This window comes from Dipteris shenzhenensis, chromosome 27 (assembly GCF_047967505.1).
Source record: "Dipteris shenzhenensis isolate YYH24624 ecotype China chromosome 27, Dip_SZ_1.0, whole genome shotgun sequence".
Taxonomy (NCBI): Eukaryota; Viridiplantae; Streptophyta; class Polypodiopsida; order Gleicheniales; family Dipteridaceae; genus Dipteris; species Dipteris shenzhenensis.
This window is the reverse complement of record NC_141622.1, coordinates 30,328,632-30,354,808: the sequence shown is the minus strand read 5'-3', so window position 1 is coordinate 30,354,808 and position 26,177 is coordinate 30,328,632. Positions and strand designations below refer to the sequence as shown.

Below are 26,177 nucleotides of genomic sequence, written 5' to 3'. Positions count from 1 at the left end.
CTTTCAAATTAATGAACTTTTTCATGTGTTACATAAATTTCAAGGTGTAAAGACATATTTGAAGCTTTTTTAGTGTAGCCCCAGTGTGTGTGTGTGTACTATCTTTTTTTTTGGTTACTGTACATGAGTGGTTTTTTGTGTGCGTATGTGTGTGGGTACTAAAAAAACATGATAAGGAAGGTAGATGGATTCTTATGCAATATCTTATCAAGGGAGAGATATTTGAATTTGCCTTAGTTTATGCACCTCAATCTTCTAGCATTGATTTGGGAAGCTATGCATTAATATCCTTGGAGAGAGCATGCTTTTATTGTGGGGACTTCAACAATGCACCTCAGCAAGGGGACAATAATTCTAGTAATACTTATATGTTGGCCTCTGAATGTCAACAATGGTATCCATTAATGCTACAAGCAAAGATTGCCTTATCTCGGTTACATCCTATTACCATCGACAAGTTCACCCAAGAATGCAATACTGCAAGTGAGGTCGTCGTATGGTGTAGCCAACAAGTCCAAGTCAAAACCCTTGAGGCTATCACCTTGCAATGCCTCCTAAAGCTTCATCTCTTTGCAATTGCAAGCACGCTGCATGAGACAAATGGTGAGTAGTCTTGAGAGAAAAAGCTAACAAGAACAAATGTCCTATAGAACAAGGAGCCAAGTTCCTCAAGCTCTGTCCACTATAGTTGTCATCCACAATCTTTCTCTTCTCGACGAACCCCTCGCTTTCTCTATGTTGTTTCTCATTTTTTGCATAGGTGCCCAAACCTTCATTTGTGGCCTCTCATGGATGTTGATGATCTTCTCATAGCCTTTTGTTGCAAGTTCAATTTGTGATTTTCTAATTCCATAGTCCCGCATGTCATGGGTGGCTCATCACGCCCTTTGAAATATTTGGCTTTTGCACATAGCTCTTTTCGGATGGTGGGAGTCTTGGTTTCTTTCCTCTCATATAGATAAAACCCTAATTCATGAATATGAGCTCTGCTCCCGATCAAAGTTTCACTAGCGATATCAAAACCGTCATCAAATTGTATGGGCAATCTCGTGCTCCAATATTTGTGACCAACTTGCATTAAATATATTCAAAGGTGTTCATTTTGAAACTTTGGTAAGAAGAAATGTTTATGTCTAAATTCAGACTTGCTCAGCCAAGCAAGAATGAAAGCTAATTATAGCTCTTTGAAACGCTTGATGTGAAAACTTCGTAAAAATTGAAGGCTTCATGCTCAATTGCCCTCACCACTGGCAATAACCTTGATGTTGATGCCACCAGCTTCAGATTTGGTCAGCTATTGGACTCAAGCAAGAATGAGGCTTCTTAAGCATTGACAAACATCATGACAAAATCGGACGAAAGTGGTGATTCTGTGAAAGCTTTGAATTGAAAGAGTGTGGCACCAAATCAGAACACAAGAAGTACATCAAGCAAAGATCAGTCTCTCCCTCTCTTGCTCTTTTGTCTTCGCTCTAGTAATCTAGTATATCTGGATCTTGCCATTCGTTTGCACTTGATTTTCATCAGCTGCATGCACTGTGAATTTCATGATTGAACAAAGAGCACAATCTTGCCAATGAGAGAGTTGCAATTCAAACATCTGGGAGTTCAATCTCATGGATCTTTCATGCGTAATAACATGTTTTAATATGCTTTCTATTTTGCACAAAGTGAAAGAGATGTACGTGACTGGATGCGTGCAAGATATTAATTTTGCGAGTTACAATCCCAAGGAGGTCACTGAGAAATATGTAAGATAACACGTGTGATCAACAGAAGGGGTTTTATATTTTTATGGAGTTACAGAAAATATACATACGTAAGGGGTTTTTAAATCCAAAAATTGGAAATTTTCATACTTAAGGGATACTTTAATCATCTTAAAATTTACAAAAGGGGTGTATATAGGTTATAAAAATCCGAAGCTAGGGGGTTTTTTTAATACGCCTTGATTGCTTGTGCTATATGGGGTTTTTACATAGTGCCCCCCCCCCATCCCCCCCACCCCCCCGAGTTATAATACGGATATGACTATTGACATTCATGTAATATGTCAGTGTCTTATCCATTCATGAGGCTTAATCGTGATGCTACTCAATGTTGATATTCTCGATATTCTCAACCTTGATGCCCAGGAAAGGGTCCATTCCCTTGGATTATGATTCTTTAGGAAATGCAACGTGCCACCTCCCCGCCCACACTACGTGTAGTTATAATGATCATCACACACACACGCACGCACAATTTTGTTTTTAGTGAAAGTTACACACGCGCGCTCACCCCACCCTTGTTTGTTTTTTATTTTTGTGTTTTAAACAAGGTGAATGACTTCATCAAGCGAGAGAGTGAATATTTACTATATAACCCTACTTATGTTGAAGGAGCAAAAGAAGAAGAAGATGGTGGAGTAAATCACGGGAGGCGCCAGCAGCAGTAGGCAGGATGCTTGGCTAGAGCCATGTGAGAGAACAAGCTGCGCCGTAAATTGCATCCAATCATAACACAAAAGAAAACCCGGAACCTATTTCAAAAAATGAAAATGCTAGTTTCAATTCTGTGAAGGCTCACACCCAATCTAGATATGTCACTCTTTGGAAGATGGCATCAATCTGCAATGGTGTCTTAGTGAACTCAGACTCAAGCACCGGATCATGGATGGGCAAGATTGCATGGGGCATGGGCGACTCTAGTCTGTAAACACGGCAGTTGTGGGTTCTTGCATCTACATCTTTGCTAACGCTGTTTAGTTCATACGCTTCCCTCCATGGCTCAGAACAGCACAAGGGATTTGTTGCCATCGACTTGCCTTAGCTCACAGACAATTCGGGACTATGTTCGTGTAGCATGATTTCATTGAGAGGAACCTTGTCCGCAAGAACATCCACCAGCACTGAGCGTACTTTTGGTACACTTTTCAGCTCCCAAGATGGTGCTGGAGGATCACCCATTTGGACCCAGCACGACAATGGAGGTACTCTCGGCCAGGGCGCTGTACCTGTGGTGGAGGATTCTACTCGATGTACCACTGCAAAGCTTTCTCGTCCAGGTACTGCTGGACCCACCCCGAAATCTGTCAGTCTCAAAGTCCGACTCTCTTCTTTGGAACAGATGCCCCAGCTCCCCTCGGTTGGGAACATTATACGCTTCTTGCATAAGTGCAGAAAGAGTAAAAATATATCGCATGCCAAGCGCTTGCATGCATACATGTGCAAACATGGGCTGGAATCTCAGAGATCTCTGGGCAACTACCTTGTCCCAATGTTTGTGGAATGCGGAAGCATGTGCGATGCTCAGGAGGTTTTCAACTTGTTGGTTGATCGGAATGAGCATTCATGGACTTCTCTCATCACAGGTTACATTGAATGTGGGGAATCACACCATGCCCTCAACCTTTACCAGAAAATGCTAGAGGATTGTGTGTATCCTAGCAAGTTCACGTTTGTGGCCCTACTGAAGGCTTGTGCTAGGCTGAAAGCTCTGGAAAAAGGCCAAGAAATACACGCTGAGATTGCCAGAAAGGGCTTGGAAAGAGAGACTTTTGTTGGCAGCACGTTGGTGGATATGTATGCCAAATGTGGCTTGCTTGCAAAAGCACAGGAGGTGTTTGACAAGCTGCAAGTTCGAGATGTAGTCTCATGGAGCATACTAATTGCAGGATATGCTGAATATGGGCTTGGTGAGGAAGCGTTGAACTGTTTCAAACAGATGCAACTGGATGGCATCACTCCGGATGCTGTCACTTTTGTTTGCAGTTTGAAAGTCTGTGGAAGCAAAGGAGACATAGACAAAGGCCAGGAAATACATGATGACATTACGAAAAAGGGGTTGGAGAGTGATCCTTCAGTTGGCAACGCTTTAGTTGATATGTATGCTAAATGTGGCTTGCTCACAAAAGCACAAGAAGTGTTTGACAAGCTGCTTCTTAGAGATGTAATTGGGTGGACAGCACTGGTTGCAGGATACACCGAGCATGGGTTTGGTGAGGAAGCACTGAACTGCTTTGAACAGATGCGGCTGGAGGGGGTGTCTCCGAATGAGGTCACATTTGTTTGCAGCTTGAAAGCTTGTGGCGGCATAGGAGCAATAGATAAGGGACGACAAGTACATGCTGAGATTGCCAGAAAGCGATTGGAAATTGATCCTTTTGTTGGCAACACCTTGGTTGATATGTATGCCAAATGTGGTTTGCTTGCAAAAGCCCAAGAAGTGTTTGACAAGCTACCAGTTAGAGACGTAGTGTCCTGGAATATATTAATTGCAGGATATGTTGAACATGGGCTTGGTGAGCAAGCACTGAACTGCTTAGAGCAGATGCAAAGTGAGCATGTTTCTCTGGATGCTGCCACTTTTGTTTGCAGCTTGAAGGCTTGTGGCAGCATAGGGGCCATAGACAAGGGCCGAGAGATACATGCTGAGATTGCCAGCAAGGATTTGGAAAGGGATCCATGTGTTAGCAACACCTTGGTTGATATGTATGCCAAATGTGCCTTGCTTGCAGAAGCACGGGAAGTGTTTGACAAGTTGCCAATTCGAGGCATTATCTCGTGGAACATACTAATTGCAGGATATGCTGATCACATGCTTGGTGACGAAGCACTGAACTCTTTCAAACAAATGCAGCTGGAGGGTGTCTCTCCAAATGCTAACACATTTGTTTGCATCTTAAAAGCTTCTAGCAGCATAGGAGCCATAGATAAGGGCCGAGAAATACACACTGAAATTGCCAGACAGGAATTAGAAAGTGTTACTTGTGTTGGCAATGCCTTGGTTGATATGTATGCCAAATGTGGCTCCCTTGAAAGAGCACGAGACATGTTCGACAAGCTTCCAGTTCGAGATGTAGTTTCATGGACCGCCCTAATTGCAGGGTATGCCCAGCTGGGAGATAGTGAAATTGTTTTCCATATGGTTGAGAGAATGAGAGGAGAAGGCATAAAACCAAACGAGGTCACGTTCCTTAGTGTGCTTGCCGTATGCAGTCATGTGGGTCTCGTGGATAAGGGCCAAAAGTACTTCGAGGACATGAGCAAAGTCTATGGCATCAGTCCAACTATTGTGCATTACACTTGCATGGTTGATCTCCTTGGCCGTGTAGGCCAACTAGAAGAGGCACTTGCAATGGTGGAGAAGATGCCTTTTCAACCTAATCTTGTAGTGTGGCATACTTTGTTGGGTGCTTGTCGAAAGTGGGGCAATGTGGAGCTTGGAAGACGGGCCTTTGAACATGCAGTGAGATTGGATGAAAAGGATGCTGCAGCTTATGTCTTGATGTCAAACATCTATGCAGATGCTGGCATGCAGGACGAAGAGAAGGAGATGGAGGCAATGAGAGTGAAAGAACAACCGCGGAAGAAACTAGAACAGAGTTGGACTGAGGTTGGCGGAATTTTGCATACATTTGTGGAGGGTGATACAAAACATCCCCGAACCAAAGATATACATGCAAAGCTAGAAGATCTCTCTGTCCAAATGGAGGAGGAAGGGTATGTCTCAGATAAGAAAGACAGGATATGTGGACATAGTGAGAAGCTGGCTATCATCTTTGCACTACTCAATACACCCAAGGGGACTCCCATACGTTTGGTAAAAAATCTCCGGGTTTGTGATGACTGTCATATGGCAGCTAAACTTATATCAAAGATAGAGCAGCGAACTATTTCCGTTAGAGATGCAAAGCGCTTTCATGTTTTGAAAGAGGGGAAGTGTTCATGTGGGGATTATTGGTGATGCTTTGCATTAGCAGCCATTATCCCTATTGTTTGAACTTTTCCTGCTAAGAGTTTCAAGACTAAAGCCTGAGGTGAGACCTAGAATGATGAAAAGACAGGTGAGGTGTACTGAAAGAAGGATGAAGTGAGCTGATCATGATCTACTTTAAGCCGGAAGGAGGAACAAACCTCCTCTATGCCACTTTAGAGCCCATCAAAAACTGCCTGGCTGCCAAAACAACGGTAGCATAGGTAGAGCCTTCCCGTGGAAGAACCAAAGGATGGAGTCAGAGTCTTAGTATGTGTGCTACCTCTCTGGCATTCAGTGCGGCTTCTTGGGAAATCTCTATCAGGACTATGGATGTACGAGCCACTACTATGACATACAACAAATCGTAGCTGTAGACTGTCCTCAACCTTGAAGACAACTTGAGATGGCCAAAATTGGACTAGTGTGGGGATAAATATAACGCTCTTGAGTGCCAATACTATGGCTCTTTTCAACAAACATGAAGCTCCACATAAGTGGAATGCAAGACCTTGAGCATGAGATGATAGAGCCTTAGTGTACTTAATCAGGGGGACTCCTGCATATTGTTTCAACGCTTGTCCTCTTTCCAGCCTCTGTACCTTCTTGTAGGTGTCCCTTTGTGGAATTGAGGCCTCAAAAGAGGCAAAGAATTTGAAGTTCCATGGGGCATCGATCAATCATGTTGTTAAATATTTGTATCCATTTCCACTTTATTCATATGTCAAGAGCTAGGCATTTGGAGCTGGTTGCTTGGTCTAACAAGCGTGTCTCAAGTGGTTGTATCATTGGATTTGTAAAGCAGCTCTATTAATGATCTTTCTTAGGAGTACTTGTATATATCTGCAGAACATTTTAACTTAAATGTTCTTAAACAAATTCCAAGGTCCTATACATTCCAAGATACAAACTTGAATATCTGAAGTATTTATAGCTATTTTAGTATCAGCTTGGAGATAATTATATAATGGTTTAATCCCAGATATAGGTTTGGCATGTATAGATTAGTTTAGGCATCAACTTTATTACATTTCACCAAAGAATGCATAAGTTATGGCAACTCCACGTTTCTTGTATGCAATATACTCACAAAGCCAAATCACGTTTTTATCTTCTAACACCACCAGCACCATCATCATTGTGTGTGTGTGTGTGTGTGTGTGAGAGAGAGAGAGAGAGAGAGAGAGAGAGAGGTCGTATTAACGTCTTCGGGAGGCCTCGTGGGCCTATGAGACGGTACAATTAATAGAACAGCTTGTACAAGCCGCCATGGACTGAAGCAAAGGGCTCGCTAAGGCCCTTGCCAAGTGCTAAGCTAAGCTAATGATCTCAAAAACTTAAAAACACACTCTTAGAAACTCTCAAGAGACTCGAGTAGTTAGTGTGAAAGCTTGGAGGACACATCCAAGAGTCGTGGTATCCCTTTGATGAGACGCGAAGATCTCGTGTATCTGTAGTTGTCGAGCTGTCTCTTGTGGTCGTGGGGGGCGTGGTCTTCGGGATTTGTGTATATGATGAGCCACATCAAGGGTGACACCTTGGGTCGGTTGGTCTCCTCTGAGTAGAGGAGCTATAGGTTGGATCTCTATCATGCGTGCTCTGGTCATCCTCTGTAGTTCCCTCTCCACTGCTCTGCGTCGTCTCTTCCCTGTGATCCATGCTGCCCTCATGTCGGCTATCTCCTCCTCCTCTACCTTGATGTGTCCCGGGGCTGACTCGAAGGCATAAAAGTCAGTGACTTGTCTCTATGCCCGGTCAATGTCCTGTGGTATTGTCACCTCTTGCTATCCGATCTTGTGTAGCAAGGTCTCTTTGTGTCACAAAAAAAGGAGGACATGTTGGAACTTGGGGAGAGAGGAGAGCTTCATCATGGAGGTGAGTGAGAACACATGAGATATAGCAATGGGTGTTCTTTGCATTGTGAGAGGGAAGTCCCTCTTTTATAGAAATGGAGAGAGGGTGGCCTAAATCAATGGCACCTCTCCTACGTAAAAGAAGGTAGCTCCTAAATCATAGGAACTCCACGATCATAGGCACCACCCCATGTGGGGTCCTTTGCATTACATCATCACATGTGTCATGGTCTATGGCACTACGTGTGCCTCTTCTATACACACACACACAACCATATGACTGCTAGTGGATGCACACATGCTCCTAGCAAGCCCTTGATCACACATATCCCAACATACCCCCCCTTAAGGGTTTGCCTCATGCTATGTCAAGGATACATCTAGTCTCATCGTTTCTCATGCCATCTCATGGTGGTTACACATGGCCATCTCATGGTGGTCAAGGATAATCTCATGCTAGCAAAGGTGCCCAAGGGTCAAGGTTCACAAAAATGGGATAGACCCCCCCCAAATGGTTCTCTCTCTTGCATGTACAAGGATTAATCATAGGCCTTTGTGTGGACCTAGTTTCTCATTTCTGCAAGAGGTACCATGGGAGCAAACACACATCACATGGCCTACATCATATGGTGACCAGAGGTGATTTACAAAGACTATATGGACTAAAATAAAACCATAACATTCTTTTTGGAGTACTAATCTAGGCAGAGAATCTCAAAATTGACTACATGACCAAGTGATGATAAATAAAATTCAAAAGATAAAGTGCTCAAAAGGCATAGTCCTTGTCTTCTACCACAAAGTTTGATTATTCATTTGTTGATGGAGTCTTTCCTTCAGCAAGATTTTCTTTGTTGTTGATGCAGCTCTTCTTCACATGAAATGCTTCATTCTCTTGGGAGTCATTCCTCTCCTCTTCATGGGCTTGTCTCTTGGAGAGCACCTGTAGAGAAAACCTTTTTAGATGCCAATACTCCATAGTATGATTGGGTACTCCACAAAAGGCACATATCTTTTTTCTTGGTGTTCACCTTGATGAAATATTCACCATTACAGGGCTTTACTCTCATTCTAGGCTTCTTTTGGAATGCTTTTCTCTGAGATACATAATCAATGTTAGAGGAACAATCTGATGAAGGCATATTGGGAAGGTTTTACCACTAATGTGGGAGTGTCTAGTCCCTTACAAATAAGTCTCCTTCTCCATAAGTATAATTGGTTGGATAGATAGTTAGATACCCCAAACTCTTAGCATAAAGGAAATACAATGTCTATTGCTTCAAAAAATAGCATTCAAGCATATTCAAAACATAAATTCATTATGAGCATTTACCAAAACTGTCAAACTGCAGGATAGTGCTCCAAAGATAAGACTGAAAAATGCCTCAGATCACTTCCAATGGTCAAACGTCCAAAAGACCAAAGATAACTGACATAATAATGAAACTTTCTAGCACTTAACCATATTCAATGGTTCATCTTAGAAGCAGATATCACTGACCCCCAAATTGAGCAGTCTGAAATTGGAGGGTGCAATTGAGGCTGAAGAGAAAAGCTTTGAGAGGGCTTTCAAAGGAAAATGGAAGCTCTTACTGAGGACTACTTCCAAGAGAGAGGAATGGCAAAATTGCGCGTTGTGTCACCATGGAAAGATGTGCCTATTCCGATTAGTTTTTTGCTTGTTTCTCCTTATTCCAGCAAGCATTTGAGCTCAAATTTCATGAGCAACAAGCTCATAGTATCACCCACCCGTGGCTAAGAGGAATTAGTGTTAGTAGGCAGAATTGCTTGAAAGTTTGTTGATTAGAGATCGTGTTAGCATGGGTTGTAGAGGGCATCTCTCCCTAATTGCTTGGTGTCAAAGATGCGCCCTAAGTAGAGGAAACTTCAGCTCAGAGGGCTCTTGGAGCTAAGCAAAATCTAGAAAGAAAGAGGGCACAAATGAAGAAGAAGATGGAGGGTGGAGAAGAAGATGATGAGGTGGCATATTGAAGCTACAATGGGCTAGGGACTCAAGGAGGCTCTGATACCAAATGTTGGAACTTGGGGAGAGAGGAGAGCTTCATCATGGAGGTGAGTGAGAACACATGAGATATAGCAATGGGTGTTCTTTCCATTGTGAGAGGGAAGTCCCTCTTTTATAGAAATGGAGAGAGGGTGGCCTAAATCAATGGCACCTCTCCTACATCAAAGGAGGTATCTCCTAAATCATAGGAACTCCACAATAATAGGCACCACCCCATGTGGGGGCCTTTGCATTACATCATCACTTGTGTCATGGTCTATGGCACTACGTGTGCCTCTTCTACACACACACACACAACCATATGACTGCTAGTGGATGCACACATGCTCCTAGCAAGCCCGTGATCACACATATCCCAACACAACACACACTTGGTGGTGGAAATAGATCAAACGGGAGTGGTCTGAACCCGTCCCCCTCCAGAAAGGAGCAATGCTATCATCCTTAGGTCTCATAGTAAGTCGGGCAAATGCATATCCATCGATGAAGATGCTCTAGTAGCTTACTTATCATAGCCCTTTGGAATAGTATGGAGTCGTCATAGTCTTTCTCTGGCTTTTCAACCAGTGGCTTCTACTCGAGGTCCGGTTCTGCTTGCACACACCAGTCTAGTACGCAGGTCCATAACTGATAGCGCCTAATGGCACCACCACCTTCAGTCTCACGAACCTGCCTCTGAACTCGAGCTCTCCAGGTACCAGCATCCTCCAACTATCCCCCTCACAATAGGTGAACAGCCTGACGTCCTCCAAGCACCAAGCTCTTAGGGTCTATTTCAACCTGTCCTCCGTCTGGCTAGGTCTACAACCACACAACATACCCAAGATATCATATCCCAAGCACAAATCTAGTTTACTTGGACAATCAAGCTCCAAATGTGGTTTTGTATTATTGTCCCCCTCTAATTCATAGCCACCATCTGACCCTGAGTTCTCAGATCCTGTCAAAGAATCCCCCTCCTCTGCTTCAGTAATACTAGCCAAGCACCCAGATGACTCCAAGCACTTGTCATTGTCCATCACCTTCACAACAAATCTTAACTCCTCTTCTGACCAATCCTCAATGTGTGACATCTTGATAGTAATACCGAGGTCCATGTACCTAATCTCGGTAGCACACGGAGTGGCCACCAAGAAATGTTCCCCTACTGCCACCTGAGCTAACTCCTCTGACTCTGAGCTGGCACCCTTCTTCTTCTTCTTATCAGCCTCCTTTTTGCAATCTTTCATTGCAGTCGAAGCACGTCTTCTCTTGCATTCTCTTCTTCTTGTCGTCTTCATCTGAAGAGTCCACTCCTTCGTCAGATTTGGGCTTGTCGTTGCCAATCTTACCCTTGACCTTTTCTTTGCTCCTATCCTTAGCAACCAAGGCCTTGTCATCCTTATTCGTACCATCATCCTTCTTTTCCCGAGCTTCTTGTTGCAGCAACAACACTGGAACCAACTCCTTGAAAGTCACCGGCATTGCCCGTGCCCAGTAGTCATCCTAGTTACAAAACTACTATAGCTCAGGGGGAGCATTATTAGCAAGAGCCTTCCATCCTGTTTGAGCTCGTCATTTGACCAACTGCCGCTAGTTGATCCCGCATTGAAGTGCTCCTCTTCCAGTGTTGCCATTTTGTATAGCATGCAAATGTGTTGTTTTCTAGGTGCGCCTGCGACACTCCCTACCTCAATCCTCAGTTGGTGAGATGAGATTGTGAGAAGTGCAGTAGTGGAAATAGACAGAAGAGAGACATGGAGAGAGCATGCCTCACACACACTACACTAAGAAGGAGAGAAAGGCAAAAGAGAACTACAAGTGATCTTTGGCAAAAGCCCCGCTACAACTTTCGGAAAAACCCTACACAACAAGCTGCTCGAGAGCTCCACTAGATAGCTCAAGAACCTCAACCATTGGAGGCATGAACTGCTCCACAACCCTGCTCCAGAAGTGCTGTAATAGGCTAGCTATGTTGCTCTAGAATTGTTCTATTGAGTTGGCTATGTTGCTGCAAAATGAGACCAAAAATGAGGAGAGGGGGGAGGCACACATATAGCCCCAGCCCCCCTAGTTGACCAGCCTATTAGGGCATCGACCAGCCACCAAATGGGCCGACCGCATATTGTCTAGGGGACGACTAGGCTATTTGGGCTGACCCACGTGTAGGGCTGCCCATAGTCCTATAAAAGAGGCTGGTACTAGCCCTACTGCTCCTCCAAACAGGGCTGACTATAGGGCGCCTCAACATAGCCCTATATAGAGCTCACAGGCAGCCCGTGGGGGTCCTCTACTCTTGCCCCACCACCTCGACCAAGCTACCAAATGCCGCACTGCCATTGACCTATCCTAGACTACCCTCCGGGTGTGGGACACCCACAAGGCTAGCCCTCGTTTATCTACCCTAGCCTCACTCATTGGGCGGGCACACCCACAAGCAAGGCCCTCTCTCTCTAGGTGACATCAGGAGATCTTGACTGCTAACACCCCCTCTTAGCTCCTAGATGGAGCAGAGATGCTAGGGAGTGAACAATTGGAGGGATCCATTGTTGTAGACTACCACTGGTATTGTCGAAGAAGCCCCCTCTTGGTGTGAGCTACCTCAACACGATCACTAGAAACTTGGAATTGTTGCTCCCATGCCACATGTGCTAGATACACTCCTTTCGTCTAGTACCGGTACTTTGGGTCATTTGGTACAACAATTTAACTGATACTGCCACTAGTACAAGGTCTTCTTCCCTGCATGGGCACAATTATCTTAGAGTTACATAGCCCCCTCTAGTCCAAACTGCTAGACGGTTTTCAGATCAATGAACTTCAGTGCTCAAATGACTGCTCAAATGACAATGGGCATATAACAACCTTTAAGGATTGATAACCGTGTCTGGATTCCCGCATTGGCGATCTACTGATCCATCCGAATCTCTAATAGCATCACATAAACGCTACAACAGAGTGACTAGGAGACCCCGTCTAGATCTTCTAGGTAACAACATCCAACAAAAGACATACGGGTAACATACAATCACCTAAGTTAGCGGGAACATATCCTCGTGGCTCGCTTGAAAGCTTGCATCAATAAATGAGTCCCTTCCCCCTACACCGGATTGGCAAGTCCCGCTGGCACAAACAAGCAAGCAATATTCCATCTTAATTCGAAAAGCCTATTGGTAGCACCTGCCCTGTGCTACTAGAAGGCTAGAGTATAAGTCGTCGCAGCAGTAACACTATTGGCCAATTGGTTACTAGGCCCCTCAACCTTCCTTTTGAGGACACTGCCACCAATAATGACCTTTTTGGCCACATCGGTTACACATATGGGATGCCTTGAGTGCTTCTCATTCCTCGGCTGTCACAACTGCTTTCTGCCTTTCTGCTCAGCTGCTCAGGCTGACTCTCATAGGTACGATCTACAAAGAGCTCCTCCTGGTCAAGCACCATTCGGACCAATTCCTCCTAGGTCAACTCATTCATCCTTTCACTTGTGATCAAGGATGAATAGAAGGCCCCATACTGAGAGGATATCTAGGACAATAGAGTTATGGCGATGTCCTCTGACAATATTTGCTTCCCTACCTGGAGGATCTCATGCTGAAGTTCTTGTAACTTGTTGATGTAGTCCCGCATCGATGAAGACTTCTTGGTATCCAACGATCGCATCTGGACTTTTAGGGAAACCCTCTTCATGAGAGAGGTTCGATTATACATGGACACCAAATGCTCCCATATGCTCTTGGCCACTATCATGTGCTTTACATGATTAATCACATGAGGAGAATAGTTGAGAAAAATGAACGATCTTACCCTTGCATTGACATGGTGCTAGAGCTGAGACATGGTCTCAGCCTCCTTTTGTGCCAGGATGCCAAGGTGTTTTGCAAGGGGATCTGGTCTTTCAACACCTACCAAGGTGAAATCTGCTAGATCGTATGACTGTAACACAAACTCCATCATCACCCGCTAGATGCCATAATTGAGCCCATCCAACTACTGGTTAACCTTGAACGTGGGCAATATTGGGATTTTAGTCTTATTCATTGCCGTCTGGACAAATTGGCCATCCTAGAGTGAAGAGGAAGCTGGACTGAAAGAAAAGGTGGATGGGATAGATGGGAATAGAGGGTTGAAAAAAGGAGAGGGGCTAGAGAAGAGGATGAAGGGGTTGACAGCCTAATATATGTTCACTCCTTGCTATCCGTCCCTTGGGAACACCTCCTCTCTGATCTGAAAACACCCTTCAAAGTCAACCATTGTTGGGCACCCAAACAGTCCACACCTCACACATGCTCCTCCTCAAATACACCTCTGAATAGCACCTTGAACCTCCTCTCTGTGAGTTGGCTCAACAACCCCTCTGCTCTTCCAGTCTCAAACCGACCGTGGCTCTGTTACCATGTGAGAAGTGTAGCGGAAACGGACAGAAGAGATGACAGAAAGCATGCCTCACACACACCCCACACTGAGAAGGAGAGAAAGGCATAAGAGAACTGCAAGTAATCTCTAGCAAAAGCCTCTCCACAACAGGCTGCTCGAGCACTCTACGGGGACAGCTCAATAACCTCAACCACCAGAGGCACATAGGGGTGGATGAACTGCTCCAAATCACTCCTCCGGAAGTGCTCTATTAGGCTGACTATGTTGCTCCAGAATTACTCTATTGAGCTAGCCATGCTACTCTAGAATGAGATGGAAAATGAGTACCCCAGGCTAGCTAGGGGCCAAGCAAGCTAGGTGGGCCGACCCATTTGTAGGGTTGTCCACATCCCGATTCCCTACTGCTCCTCCAAGCAAGGTAGACTTTAGGGCACCTTAACACAGCCCAATATAGAGCTCAGAAGTAGCCCATGGGGGCCCTCTAGGGTAAGGGGCTAGTAAAGAGGAGGGTGCCTTTAAAATGTCAGCCCTATTTTCTCCATGGAAAGACCCAATAGAGGCATGGAAAAAGGAAAATATGCTTAGGTATCAAGCTCTTATGAAAAGTTAAGATAGTCTAAATGTGACACAATACTGGCCCATCAGTGCCTTTAGTATTGGGTATGTAGGTTTTCCACCAAGTTAATATTTTTTCCTCATTTTTTCGATAAAATTATATCCTTTCTCTATTTCCATTCATGTGATGCCCTTACATTTTGAAAAACATAAAAAAAACTATAGGTGCATCGCCTTACACTATGAAAAAGATAGGGGTGCACGAGATTGGTCCCTTTACCTTACTTCTACACAAGGCTGCCACACTGCCACCAACCTATCCTAGACTACCCTATTAGGGGCAGGCACACCCACAACCTTGGCCCTAAGTCATCTATCCTAGCCTCACTAACTGGCCGAGCACACTCACAAGCAAGTCCCTCTCTCTCTAGGTGACATCACATGATGTTGACCTCTAACAGAGACCTGCATTACTCCTATGGCAATCCTCAACACATGGGTAACCTGTCTGTCCTCCAGATACTGGGGCTTGGTGACCAGTCCACCATCCTTTGATACTCCTAGGAACTCTTGGTCCCCCCCCCCAGTCCATGATATTTATAATTGGAGTAGGTCCAACCATATGATACTATTGATCTCATCTTGTGGGATCTAGAGGGATGGGGAGTCCATACTATATTGAAAGGAGGGGAGGCGATCCAACGCCCTGAGTACGAGACCATTTGGAGATGATGCATGCATACCAGGCTGTGCTGACCCCACTCTTAGCTAACTGTCTAGATGACTCTAATATCAACCTTGGTAGTCTCCATCTAGGTAAGGCCCATATCCTATGTAGACATGTCACTGTCTGGAAGATGGCATCAATTTGCACTGTTGTCATAGTGAGAACCGATGCCTTACTCTTGATCATCGTAGACCCCATGACAACCTGTAGCATCTCCAATCTCTGCCATTTAGTTGTCGATAGATCACATCCCAAGAATGGTGTTGCATACATGGTTGTCGGTCTCACTAGTGTATCAAAGAGCCATCCCTTTGTGGGGGGGATCTTAGAAGTGTGCTTGGAAGCACGGTCTCTCTAGTCGAGCTAGAGCTCCCCTCCCTCGTGTGAGTCACATCCTAGATATGTGTGTCATCGTGAAGACAAGCCCCACGAAAACTGCCCTAAGATAGGTATATGATTGTACTATCTCCCCTAGCTCCTCTTGGTATGTGAAATTGTACCGCTAAGTACTGCTCTTGAGGTTTCGAAGATCACAACCTTGGTCTTGCCAAGGTTGACCACCAAAAAAGAAGTAGATGCTTTGTGTGTGTGTTGTTATGGATAAATTTGACCAAGGTAAAAGGCATAAATATGTGTGTGTGCTTGTATGTGAAAATATGGTGTGCATAGGGCCTAGGGTTAAGGTGGTAGGGCATGACCATGTGCCACCCTTCCACGTAAGAGGACCCATAGGTGTGTTGTACATAATCCATGGTAGTAATATTATAAAATGTTGAGGTGGCATGATTCCTCCATGTGCCACCCCTCCACCTAGGAGGCCCCATGCCTGCATTTAGTGAGACATGGCCCAAGGACCATGGGAAAAGTAATATAAAATAGGTGGAGATGGATATTATATTGGATTATGCCCTCCATGTAGGATAGGCCCATGTGGGGGGGGTGTAGATAGTCCAAATGATGCAAGTTAAATAGTGGGAAAACTAGGATGAGGTGGCAAGATTCGTTGTGCCAACCCTCCACTTGTCCTCCTAGATGTTTGAACATATTATAAAATTGAGAAGGGACCAAGGGAGTATCTTAGAGTTGGGATATGGGGTTTGATTTATGTGGAAAAATGAGGCAAAGGGTTGTCGCACACAATTGAGAGTGTTTACCCACCTAACCCACATGGGAGATTCCTCCACACACACCATGCATGTAGGAGGATGCATTTATTAGGAGAGACTCCCCTCTCTTGGCTATAAAAGAAGGGGGCTATTCCTTGATGTGACACACTCATTCTTGTATAGCCACCATGCTAGAATTTTGATTTCCCATCCTACCTTTCAAATAAAGCATGACTGTCTTCCCTTGGTGTCTCCATCTCTACATTCCACCTCCCATCATGTACATGCTCCTCTTCCCCCTCTCCCTTCCTCCTTGTGCCATAGTCTCCCTCTTCATTCCCACCCCTCTTAATCTCTTTTCCCCACCCATGTTAACGATTCTCCCCTCACCTTTCCTTTCCCCCATGGCCCTCGAGCGTCGCCATGTCTAGCATCTAGCCTCATGCCTTGATTTCTTTTCTAGTTAATAGAAATGGTGTGTGTAAGGTACCACACCTCTCCCTTAGTTGCAGGAGGTCCCGAGGCAACTCCACGTCCCTCAAACATAGCCAAGCACCACGCTAGATTTAGCCTAAATAACTCCCTCCTGGGATCCCAACGTGGGCATCCACTTTCCTAGCCTCAAAGAGCATGACGTGCCCGTCGCAATGGTTCAAAAAGCTCCTCAAACCAAACACAAAAGTTATGACCAAAAATGTATCAAGGGGTCTCTACGATCACGTCTCCCCCGTCCGTCGGGATCTCGCGCCCGTCACGTCCTCCATGACACATCTTGCACCCAAGCACCCAGGCACCTGCCTGGACGTTCACCCCATTCCCCCCTCTTTTTCATGTGTACTCAACCCACCCCGTGTGTGAGTGTCAACAAGAAAACCAAGGGAATCGAAAACGGTACAAAAGAATGCATGTATTTACAAAACGTGCCAAAACGTCCGCATGCATTACACTGTTTGCGAGCACCTCCCATATACTCTCGCCGGTTCGATGGAGCTTGAAGTCCATTTCAAGCATTATAGAAGTTGAGAACCATGTCGCGATAGTTATCAATCATAAATGCCTCTGGAATCCACCTACATTCTGTCATGGGCCTACCCTTAAACTTAACATAAAATTCTACTCTACCCCGTAACATTTTGTATTTCAAAATTGCCTCTAGCTCATAAGGTGGGCTTACAGTGTTAGAGAATGATGGGGGGACCTTCCTACCGAACTTATTATCTGTATAGAAATGATGCAACAACTATACATGAAAAGCATTGTGGATGGCAACCTCTGGCGGTAACTTCAATTCGTAGGTTACATCATCAAGCGCGTACATTACTTCATACGGTCCATAGAACCGATGATTGAATTTCGGCGTCATGTTCTGCGGTAGCTTAATGTTGCGAGAGCTCACAAGTACCAAGTCGCCAGCGTAGAACTCCACATGCTTGCACTTCTTATCATGGTACCTCTTCATGACTAGTTTACTCTTTTGCAAGCTTTCCTTTGCAATTTTCATCCTTTCTTGCCATCTATTCAAGAACTCCTATGCATCGGGATCATCCACTTTTGTAACCCTTGACGCAAGAGCCACTGGCATTATAACTTCTTTACCTGTTGCTAGTTCGAATGGCATGAAGCCTGTGCTCTGGTGCACCGTGTTATAGTGAAACTCAAGAATGTCCAAGTGCGCCCAATACTTTTGGTCCACTTGAACATAGTTGCGCAAGAAATCCTTTGCGGTTTGATTCATCTTTTTGGTCTGTCCATCAGACTCCGGGTGATACAATGAACTGAAACGCAACTGTGTCTCCAATATCTTGAAGAGTTGAGTCCACATGTCACTTAGAAACCTAGGGTTCCAATCAGAGACAATTGCAAGGGGCAATCCGTGGTACTTGAGAATATGCATGAAGTACAAATGGGCTACATGTTTTGTCGTGATGGGCGATTTGATAGGAATGAAATGGGCCTACTTAGAGAAGTAATCTACCACCACCATGATTGCAGTGTAGCCATGAGAGTTGGAAAGACAAGTGATGAAATCCATGCTCACCACATCCCATGGCCTTGATCGTACAGGCATGGTCCACAACTTGCCTGCCCTTTTGGTACTGTCGGCCTTCACAAACTGACAACAAACCACGACATGTACGTACGTACTCCACTACATTGTTGCACATGTTGGGCTAGAAAAACATTGGGCACATTCGTTCAAGCGTCTTGTTCTGCCATGTATGTCCTGCAAGCTTACAATCATGGCACTCCCATAACAAAGCTTTCTTGAGCTCCAAGTCATCCGGGATGTACAAGCGGTTTTCATAGACATAGAGCAATCCATTTTCCTCATTGTACATTCCCCACGGGACGACACCCTACTTCACATCTTGAAGCAGTTTCTAGGATTCCGCATCTCATTCCATGGCCTCCTTGATCCGTTCCATGAGAGACACTTTTATAATGCTAATTGCCATCAGCTCGACTTTCCTACTCAATGCATCTGGCATTGCATTAGCCTTTACTGGCTTGTGCTTAATCGTAATATCAAACTCCGCCAAGAAATCTTGCCAGCGTGCTTGCTTCGTAGAAAATTTTGGTTGAGTTTGAAAATACTTCAGTGAAATGTTATCGGTCAACACCTTGGTGTGCTTGTCCTGCACGTAGTGTTTCCACTTCCGAAGACATTCCACCACTGCCAACATTTCTTTTTCATGCGTCGTCCACCGACGCTCCACTGCATCCAATTACTTCCGCGATTTGTAAGCCACCATGTGCCCATCCTGCATGAGCACCCCTCCTAGAGCAAAGTCTGATGCATCTATGTGTATTTCAAATGGCTTGTCAAACTCTGGGAGTTTCAACACGGGCGAATCGATCATGATCTCTTTCATTTCCCCAAATGCCTTACTACACCCAAGGTTCCAATCAAACTTTTCCTCCTTATGTAAAAGGTCATTTAGAGGAGCTGCAACTTTTCCTCCCAAGAAACTCCGTACTCCGCGTACTGTTCTTGGCGCCTCCCACTCTTTCACTGCTTCAATCTTGGATGGATCCATTTTGATCCCATTTTTTCCCACCACGAACCCCAGGAAATCTATCTTGTTTACCCCAAACTCGCACTTGGCGAACAACTTGTGCTCTCGAAGTTTGGTAAACACCTTCCGCAGATGTTCTTCATGTTCTTCCATCGTTTTCTTGAAGATTAGTATGTGATCAGTATAGACGATGACAAAGTCATCCAAGTGCTCCCTGAAAATGTCATTCATCATGGTACAGAATGTGGCCAGAGCATTGGTAAGTCCAAAAGACATGACTAGCCAATCGTAGCTCCCCCATACCTGGTTTTGAACATCGTCTTCTCAATGTCTTCATCTGCAATCCTTATTTGGTGATACACCAATCTTAAATCGATTTGGCTAAAGTACTGAGCCTCGGCTAGCTAATCCATCAAGTCATCCAATAGCGGCATTGGATACTTGTTCTTGATTGTGATCTTGTTGAGCACCCTATAGTCCACGCACAAGTCCACGCACAATCTGGAACTTCCACCTTTCTTTGTCTGATGAATAAGACTGGAGCCATGTATGGATACTTACTTGGATTGATGAATCCACTCTCAACGAGTTCATTGAGTTGCCTCTTCAACTCCCTGACTTGGTCATCGTCATTCGATATGGCGCCTTTGTTGGTGGCACGCTGCCAGGAATCAACTCGATTCGATGGTTGACATGCCTCCACGGTGGTAATCCTTTAGGGAGTTCCTTTGGCATCACATCGCCAAATTCCTCCAAAATCATATCCAATCCATTGGATTTCTTTGGGCTCGCCCTGGATGCATTACAACAAATGCTACTTTTGCCATGGTCGGTCTCTACCATGCACATCATCATTAGGTGCACCTCCGCACCTCGTTTGACCTCCTTGCTCAATTGCTTGGCACTTATGAGGTTGTAAGAAGCCCTATTTATCACTCGGGTGGCTAAGTTCTGAGCCACTGCTGGTTTCTTTCCCTTGTTGATAAGACCTTTTGCATCCTTGGGCGATACCTCCGATCTGATGCACTTCACTTGGACTCCACGTCCTTGCTTGTCTAGCACTTTCTTGCCCATCATTGCGATCACAAACTTGTCCAACCATTCCATTCCGTATATAGCTTCATACGAATCCATGGGGACTACCAAGAAGTCCATCTTGGCTTTCCATTCTCCAATCTGGCATGGGACGTTCCATGCTATCTTCACATAGTCATGCTTTCCTTGCCCAAATGCCACTTGAATATCTGTTAGATCAGTCATTTTGATCTTCCGATGCTTAGCTGTTTCTGGGGTGATCACATTGCGTGTGGCCTCCGAGTCGATCATTACCCTTTGCGGGACGTCATTCATCTGTGCATCGACATAAATGTTGGGTATGCCCATTGCCACTCTCGCGGCCATGCATCTTGCAGTTACCGTGCATGCCCCTATTTTGGGCTGTTCATCCAGTCGGGAGGAGTCTCTTTCGTCAATCTCTGTGATTTGAACTTCTCCCATGTCTTCATGATCCCTAGCTTCCTCAGCCTGGGTCAAGGCGATTCGAGGCCTTCCAAATCTACCATGTTCCGGACAATCCTTGACATAATGGTCCTTTCTGCATTCAAAGCACCCCCTGTTGGTGCTTGCCTAGTACAGAAAGAGCTGGTGCCTCTACTCGTCGCGAAGCCCCCTCGACCAACATAGCGGCCTCTCATCGAGTTCCGAGTCACCATTGCTCCACTAGAGCTCGCCACGTTAGTATTTGACGAGACACTCTCTAACTTGCCCTCAGGTTTAGGAGCGGGCTTGCTCATCCACGAGCCGCCCCTAGTATTTGCTTTTGTGAAGGATCTCTTCCCCTCCACATCGATTATTCTTTCAGCCATCTTCAAGGTCGTGGCATAATCCTCAGGTTCCTGTTTCTCAATCTCACGGTGGCGAGTTCAGTTTTGTAGACCATACAAGAACCCGTGTAACCGGTCTACTTTTGTCATGTCTCCAGCTTGGATCATGACTTGCCTATATGAGTTCACATATTCTTTGAGCTTTCCATTGTTGTGGCGAAGGTTTTTTCATTCGTCACGAATTTTGAACACTTCATTTTGGGGAATGAAGTATGGCTTCATTCTGGATTTCAGTTCCTTCCAGTTAGTTATCTCATCATGAGCCTCCTCGGCTAGAAACCAATTGTAGGCTTCTCCTGACAATTGTTTGATGGTGATCTTGAGATGGAATCGCATAGGCACCTTTACCATTTCTAGGTAATCTTCCATCTCCTGGATCCATTTCTTGACAGCTAGAGACTCCCTATCTCCAACATATTTCTCGAGCAACTGTGGCTTATATTTTCCGTAGTTTGCCTTCCCATTGTCCTCAGAGTCACTACTTGAGTCCACCTCAAGCTTGGTCTTCCTCCTCCTTAGAGGTTCTAACTTCTTTCTCTCTGGCTGACCCTTCCCCAAGGTTGTCACTAACTCTTTCAACGTGTCGTGAACCTTGTTCATGTTTTTTGATAGTTGCTTCCTTTTCCTATCCCCCTGTTCAAGCTTTTGGCTTACCCATGCAAAAGCACTTTCATGCGAGTCCGCCTTGTTGGTTCCAGCTTCTTTGTCTTATCAACATTGAGGAATTCATCCACACCATCTTCAAAATCCACACGGGTACCTTTGTCCTCATGAATGGATTCTCCAACCCCTACGTTGGTTGTATAACCAGTGGTATCACGTTTTCTATCGTTAGCTATTTCCGCAACGTCCAATTTCTTTTCACGACCTGCGTCCAAGTTCTCAAGTTTCTCTTTTCCTTTAGTTCTTCTTCTCCTCTTGGTTTTGTTGTTCTTGCTTGGATCTTTACCCTCGTTGGGTAGTTCATCGATCCTTTCTAGACTTTGGTGCAGCATCATGTCTAGGCTGACGCCCACAAGCCGCAAGATACTCCCTCAAGTCACAGTTTTCCCACCATGCACCTCAAAGTGAGGCTCTGATACCAAGTGTAAGGTACCGCACCTCTCCCTTAGTCTTGCAAGAGGTCCCGAGGTGACTTTTCATCCCTCAAACATAGCCAAGCCCCACGCTGGCTTCAGCCTGAATAACTCCCTCTTGGGATCCCAATGTGGGCATCCACTTTCCTAGCCTCGAAGAGCACAATGTGCTCGTTGCAAGGTTCAAGAAGCTCCTCAATTAGAGTCCAAACGCAAAAGTTATGACCAAAAACGTACCAAGGGGTCTCCACGACCACGTCTGCCCTATCCGCCGGGGTCTCGCACTTGTCATGTCCTCTGTGATGCGTCCTACACCCAAGCACCTAGGCACCTGCCTAGATGTTCACCCCGTTCCCTCCTCTCTTTCATGTGCACTCAACCCACCCCGTGCGTGAGTGTCAACAAGAAAAAAAAGGGAATAAAAAATGGTACAAAAGAATGCATGTATTCACAAAACGTGCCAAAACGTCTGCACGCATTACACTGTCTGAGAGCACCACCTCCCATATAGTGTGGCTAGTGGGATACGAATCTCCATGTATGTGGATCATGCCACCTTCGACAACTTGGTAGTTCTCTTGTGCAAATGCTCTCTTCCCACCCCCTCTCCCTCTCATCTTCTCTCTCTCTAGTCCTCCCTCTAGTCCCTCTTTTTTCCCACCTCTTTTTCTCCCTCTATTTCTCTCTCCTCTCTCTCTCCTCTCTCTTATTTTTTTTGACTTTTTCCTCTCTCTCTCTCTCTCTCTCTCTCTCTCTCTCTCTCTCTCTCTCTCTCCCCCCCCCCCCCTCTCCTCTCTCTCTCTCTCACCCGCATTCTCTCCATCCACATCTCATCGATCTGTGCTGTCGTGCACCTTGCTATCCGTGCCGCACTGCCACTCTATTGTGTGCTGTCATTGGGCATCGTGCCTCGTGCCTCACCATCTGTGCCACATCCATCGTGCTGTCGTCGATCCGTGCTGTCGTGCACCTTGCCACTTACGCCTGTGGCCATCGCTTGTGTGCCACCTTTGGGTGCCATGCCCTGTGCCTCACCATCCCTACCGTCGTCAATTCTCTGTTGTCACTACTTGCGCCGCTGCCACTTGCGCTTGCCATCAGACATCGCCCTGTGCTTGTGCCACCCCGTGCCTATGCCACCTGTGCCTGCCTTTGCCTGCACGCCGTCACCAATCCTTGCTGGCCTGTGCTTGCCTATGCCTATGATGCCATCAATTCCGCTGTCACCGTTGCCTATGCCACCTACGCCTGTCGCTTGTGCTTGCACCTATGCCTTGCTGCCACCTCACCGCCTCCTCCCTACTTGGCATCCTACATCCTCTTCGGCAACAAAGCTTCTGGGGGCTGTATCTTTTTGCTAAGGTGGAATTTATCAGTGCCAAAAAAAGGATAAGTGTTCAGTTCTCCGAGCTCTTCACGACTGGCTAGTCAGAATAAAAAATTATTCCTCCTAGGCAAAGAAGACGCGTGAAAAGTGAGTCTCTTCTAGCGAATTCTCTCAAGTGGCTGACAAAATGCTAGAATAGTTGTTCATCTAACTCTATCCCTTTGAAGGTTAAGAAGAAAAGAGTGTTTAAGAAAAAGTTCAAGGTGCAGGAAAAGCCAAGGAGCTATTACTATGATTACGCCAAGGAGCTAGGGTTCTTAGAATTTTTATGTAATAACATGCATTTATATGGTTAAGATATTCCATCTTCGGAACCTGTTTGTTCCTAATCAACCTTTTGTTCCGCATCATGAACTTCATGTGGTAATTCTATTTAGACACAAAGTGAATTTTCAACAGAAAATTGTGAGCTTGTTTGGACTAGAATGCCTTGCTGAGGTTTTGGCTTCCCCTCATCCACTCATCCTCCCAATCCTAGATTAGCGAGAGACTTGTTATGTATGTGTCTTGGTACTCATATGATGTCGGCTTGGATCTTACACTTTGATGGTGCTTATAGACCTTCGACAAAAGCAGCAGGGGTAGGGGTAACCTTGACTTCACTCGACGGAGAAATTTTTTTGTATGGGAGCCCCATGGCAATAGACACTTGCAATCAGGCTGAGTACTCCGTACTCTTTTTTGGCTTACAAAAACCCAAAGAACATCAAATCACTCAGCTAGAGGCATGAGGCGACTCACAACTGGTATGCTGACAAGTGAGTGGTGAGTGGAAAGTGAGAAGTGAAGCCTTGACATGCCACCATCAATAGGCCACTCAACTTTGTCAAAACTTTGAAGAGATTCAAGTGAAGCATATTCCAAGAAATCAGAATAGCATTGCCAACTCACTTGCATGAGCGTCTTGTGAATCAAAAGGTGATACCTCTTTAAAGGAACAGAAATGTTGAACCTCACCCCACTAGAAGAAATCTCCTAGAGACTACAAGAGCTTGAGGATTCGGAGGTGATGTGCAAGCCTTGCATCTTCTTACCATGGTAATGGCTTTCCTCTTTGCTTTGATGAACAACTTAATGTGACGATGTACCCCCAATCTTCCGCAACGATGTCAGCTATAAAATTTGTTTACGAACTCTTCTTAGCCATCGACTCTTCTTGTATGAAATATCTCACCACTCCCAATACTCCATTTTTGGCTTACATTTGCTTTCTAAAAGTCTCATCACCGCACGTCCATTTTAAAATTCCACTCTCTATTGTCAATAGATAATCTTGTATATTCTTACCTCCTCCACTGTATTCTTCAATCCCCTCCTCTTTTCCAAGCATGGATGACATTCTTGTGTTCTGTGGTCGGGTTGAAGAAAAATCCAAATCAATATCTTGTGGCCTTCAAGTGCCGTTGTGTTTCTCTCAATTTTCTTACTGAAGATAGATGGTTGTTGGTTCTTCCCACATTTCTAGAGGGTTTGGCTCAAGTGTGATATGAGAAGTAGGCTGAGGATGTTTGCCAAAGTTGGATGAGGTTTGGCTGAGGTTGACAGCAGTGAGACTATGATCGAGTATTTTGGCAAAGAAAAGGAGTCAGAGAATGTGTACCTGTAGATGGAAAACCTGAAGCAATTAGAAGGTGAGACGACGCATCGATACATGGATTGAGGGACAGTGCTCCTGGACCGCTTGATTGCCACACAGGAGGACAATGCTAGATTTTGAGCTGGAATGACTCAGCATGTGCTGGGCTACCTCGTAGTAGGAGAAAGTGATGAATTTTGCCTCAAGCTTAAATGGGAGAATCTAGAGACCATGGTGCGAGCACAAGAGATTGCTCAAAATTTTGACAAAGTTCAATATGACCTCGCTTCAAAGAAGACAGTTGTCCCTCCGTAACCCCCTCAATTCTTGCAACAATCACCTAGGGGGTCCAACTCAGGGGCATACCCCCACCCCCTGTCAGAGATGTATCCACCGCCTCCATCTAAAATGTATGGTCCTCCCATAGATGCTTACCCTCAACAAGATGTATATCCTCACCCTCTGCTTGAGAGATTTCCCCAGTGTTGCCAACGATCCCCCCTCCTTCCTACTCCCCTGGCCCCTCTTGCTAAAGAACCCAGAGTTAATGACCTTGCCAAGGCCCTTAATGATCTTTGGCTTGAGATGGTGGGCATTAGAAATCAAGCCAATCTCCCTCAAAGAGAACGTGCCAATGTTGTATGCGATGAGTGCCACTAGAAAGGAAATTATCGCACCAAATGTCCTAATATTCCAAGGGTGAATCTCCTAGGTGAATCAGGCACCGAGGATTTTGACATGGAGGTCCTTGACCTCGCGAAGAGAAGTGCGAACCCCTCTCCAAACTGTGGACCGGGCCACCTCAAGAAGAAGGTGTCCTTCTTAGAGTCCCCAAATGCTGAGATGACAGACCCACCAATAGAGAACGCTAAAAGATCT

The 26,177-nt window shown here is 45.3% G+C and overlaps 1 pseudogene; it reads left to right on the top strand.

Moving 5' to 3' along the window:
- The first annotated feature begins 2,514 nt into the window (after positions 1–2,514).
- LOC147884144 (putative pentatricopeptide repeat-containing protein At3g15130 pseudogene) lies at positions 2,515–6,475 on the top strand (annotated as a pseudogene).
- The last annotated feature ends 19,702 nt before the right edge of the window (positions 6,476–26,177 follow it).